This window comes from Asterias rubens, chromosome 1 (genome assembly GCF_902459465.1).
Source record: "Asterias rubens chromosome 1, eAstRub1.3, whole genome shotgun sequence".
NCBI lineage: Eukaryota > Metazoa > Echinodermata > Asteroidea > Forcipulatida > Asteriidae > Asterias > Asterias rubens.
The window spans coordinates 14,470,477-14,475,107 of NC_047062.1; positions in this window are offsets into that span (position 1 = coordinate 14,470,477).

The following is a 4,631-nucleotide window of genomic DNA, read 5'->3' on the forward strand; positions in this document are numbered from 1 at the left end:
CCAAACAGCAGTGATCGAGTGTTTGATACAAGGAGCACGCCCTCTATATAGGTATCTAAATGTTAGTTTTAAAAAGTAAACTTCTTGATCCAGTCAGCAGTGAAAAGGATGCGCGCTAAGTTGTTCATAACCAAGCCCCCTTTTCGCACTGTTTTCTCGCTTTATTTTCCAATAAGTTAATCTTACGTGGCGTCAAAAACAAATAAGACGGTGTCTGCTTGAGAAGCTTTTAAAATTTTACATTTTAATCTAATAAATTGTTTCCACCTCAAAAGGGGTGCGGGTCACCGGGGGAAGGGGGGCAAGGGAAATTTAATGGAGGAGGGGAACCTAACTTCTCAAGTGCCGTTATTGCATGTCCTGATTTCTCAGTCGGCCCAACAACAAAATGTCTTTGATTGAGACTTGTTGGGGGGGGGGGGGGGTGCTATACAAAAACAAACTTTACACCAGAACAATTCATATAATTTGCACGCAGTGACGTAATCCCTCGTGTGTTTGTCAATGGTCCATATGAATAGTTCCCTGAGTGGGGATAAAAGTCAAAACAAATGCGCTTAACAAAGTTTTACATCTCAGAAAAAAAGAAAAACACACAATAATTTTCAGGTTCAGTCAGAAATTCGATGGCCATGTTTGTGGCACTATCCATTGTACATAGACTGTCTTTATCCGCAAGGATTATATGGCACCTGTCTTTATATTATCCAAGGATACTAAAAAGACAGGTACCTGTATATATATTATCATTGCGGATAAAGACAGGGGCCCAGTCTACCCGGTATGTCTCCCGAAACGGTAAAAAAAATATATATATATATTGAAGGAATTACTTGTCAAAAGAGGGCGCTATTATAAGATGTGTATAACAACTTCGCTGTATATATGGCAGAATCTCCGGGTTTGTAAGGGGGGGGGGGGCGGGGGCACAGCATGTATTGCTTTACTGCATAGAGCTGTAGCTCTATGCTTTACATGCATCAAAGTATGCACCCTATCTGTCTAAACAGTGGCATTTTGATCATCAGAACCACCGACGTTGATTGGGGGCGCCCTATACATAAGACGGCTCTGGCCGACTTTGGCCATCCTTGCAACCAAAGATAATGTCAAATTAGTTCATGAATAGTCTAGTCGACTTGTAAATTATGTCGAGATGCAAACTGCAAGATTAGTAGTCCATTAGTGGTCCATGAAAAGCGTGGCAGTGGACACTATTGGTAATTACTCAAAATAATAATCATCATAGAAACTTTTTTTGATTACCAGTAACGGGGCCGGGAGAGGTTGATAACATTGTGAGAAACAGTTCCCTATGAAGTGACGTAGTTTTCGAAAAGAAGTAATTTTCCACGAATTTGATTTCGAGTGACCTCAAGTTTAGAATTTGAGGTCTCGAAATCAAGCATCAGAAAGCCCACAACTCGACGACCGATTGAGCTCAAATGTTCACATGACTGTTATTTTATGCATAAAATTATGTTGAGCCATACCAACTGTGAAGACTAGTCTTTGACAATAACCAATAGTGTCCACTGGCTTTAAACCGTTTGTTATGATAAAAAAAATGATGGAGATGTTAAAAAGACTTAAAAGAGATGTTTTCAAAAGTCTAACAAAATGATCCACTCAAAAAATTTTTATGCCTCGAAATTGCATGTTTTTTATTAGACATTTAACTTTGCGAACTAACACAGTCAGCCTTTTTATGGAGTCAAAAACTTGACTCCACAAAATGGCGTGCCGTGTTAGTTCACAGCATAATACACGGGAAATTTCGAGGCATATTTTTGTGGAACATTAAATTCTACTTTTCAAACATATATGCATTAAATGTAACAAACTGTTTCAAACGCTTTTTATTGGTCAACTCGCCCGATCCAAGGCCATAGTGTGTCCCTTTAAATATTAACAAGACTCTGAGCAAAGGCAAGTTAAACACCCATTCAAACAAAACTGTGAGGAGTAAATAAATTCACCAAAGTAGGCCTACTTCATAGCCATATCATGAATTAAACATCAGGACCCAGTTGTCCACTGGCCATATATCGAGAATGTGACAACTCGCCACGGGCTTTTTCTATCAACCGATTTTAACAAATTGTTGTGGCATTTTCACTTGACGCTGATTTTGTATTTTATTTTTTTGCGGGAACTTGCGCAGTGGATGTCGTCAATCAGGAGAGTCCCGATTGGGAACATCAATGTCCTTCTTTGGGAGATTGTTCAAATTGGGGTAGACATTATACCCCAGCTACAATCCCGGCCATATCTCGTTGGGCCCCCCTGCCCCCTTTCAATCCCCCCCACCACCCCAAACAAAAATACTTGCTGATTTGAAATATGTTTTAGTGCCCCTGTCAGTTATGAATCCACATCCACTGTCTTTGGACATTCACAGCCCTTTAAATGCATTATTTACTAATTTAAAAACGGGGAAAAAAATACGAAATTAACTCAGACAATCCCGGCCATATCTCGTTGGGCCCCCCTGCCCCCTTTCAATGTTGGTTCCAATTGCTGATTGTGTTCCGAGTTGTGTTCTGAGTTACAGTCAACATTGAGCGGGGGGCGGGGGACAAATGTTTTGAATGTGAATGGGAAGTGCACAGGGAATCGTTGTATACAACGTTAGGAAAGGGTGGCCCAAGCATTTTGGCCGGGATTGTAGGTTATATCGGAGCGATCGATCTAAACTGAATCCTGAAGACGTGGTATTCCCAAATGGTATTTATTTTCCACTTCAGTCCACTGTTTGAATGACCCCTTTTGACCTACTGCTGTGCACAACCTACATCGAATAAAATTAGGTATTAGTGTTTTAGTTTGTTTTATACATCCGCTTTAGCGTTTGAACAGCCGTGGCTACCCGTTTCACATATATGCTAGCTTGAGTGTGTTTTTATAGCCATTCGTATGTTTGCCATCTCAATCCCGAAGTACTTCTCGCAATCTCTCTAAAAACAGATAAACACTGCTGCTAAAATCTACAGATTGTTATTGTAAAGTGATGTACTGGTAATAGTCGATTTGAGAATAAATCCGCGAGTCGGAGTGCGCGTATAATATAAGCGCATCTGTAAACGTGAAAATACATTTTGCAGTAACATTTTAATAAAACTTAATACAATAGTACTATGTGATGCCTTTTAGATCAAGAGTTCAGCCAGAAACTGATAATAGAGAAGTGAATTGCATGCAACAAAGTGACCGACAATTAAAATTTTTAAGAGCTGTCTCTCATTGTAATTCAATCACTGGCTTACTGAGGAACCCATTCCCCAACCGTACATCACTCAAACAAAGAGAACTCTTTACAATGTCATACAAATTGCCATAACAACTTTATTGTCCCTAACACAGAGCTTATCAAAAATTATGAAGGGTATAACGTGGCTGTTGGTAATTACTCAAAATAATTATTCACATAAAACCTGACTTGGTAACGAGTAATGGGGAGCTTTTGATATATAGTATAAAACATTGTGAGAAACGGCTCCCTCTATATATAACGTTATTTTCGAGAAAGAACTATTTGAATTTTTTCTTCGAGACCTTAGAATTAGATTTTGAGGACCAATTGAGTTCAAATGTTCACAGGTTTGTTATTTTGTGCATAATTGAGATACACCAAGTGAGAAGACTGGTCTATGGCGGTTACCAAACGTGTCCAGTGGCTTTAATAATGGGGCATCGAACATCCTGTCTCATTTTGTAGTTAGATATTTACGTTACGTTCACGATTTGTGCCCGAATCACACTGCCAAAATCGTAAATATTTACATAAATAATACGTAATAAATACGTTTAAACCATATTATTTCATTCACATTGGAATGATGGTTTACCACACTCGTACCTTTAAATGCAACCCCAAAAGTGGAACAAGACGTGCGTGGAACATTGCAATACATTGCAATCAACATACAGCTGTTTTCTCACTGCCAAAAGGTGTGCAAATTTTCCTCTTCAAAGTACCTGCTATCGCTGATAAAAGAAAGAAAAGCCATACACACACAAAATAGATGGTGTGACCGACATACACTGTCCACACGAAGAAATGTTTTCGTTCATGGGTTTTTTTAGGGCATGTGTGACAAAATATCGTCAAGACATTTCGATCATCGACGGAGGTGTTGGAAAGACAACGTTTGCTCCTAAACAAGGTAAACACAAGTTGAGTGAACTGGCTCTCCTTTATGGGTTTTCGATCGATGGTTTCTTGTCATCTGGACTATAAAGGTTCAACCTCCGAGGAACATGCCAGGGAGGGAAGTTCTTGTTTTTGTAACATATATCTTTTGTATCGTAAATTGCAATTATGTTGTTTGTATGTATCTTGTTAGTGAGAATGTCTTTCACGCAAAAATCAAAGGTTTTCCTAATATCCTTACTAAGGGTCGTCCTTAATTTTCGCAAAATGTAGTTATAGGGTCATCGGGGTGTTTGTTTTTTTCAATGTAATCCTGATTCATAAGGAAATTATCAAGAAAGATACAACAAAAGTAATATGTGAAAGTTTCAGTTGAAAGTGATACTTTTACCGATTTATAATCAACAGGTGGGGTCGGGGGGTCGGAATTACTTTAGAGGATACAATATCGCAGGTTGCTCCTTTATATTATCAAAGT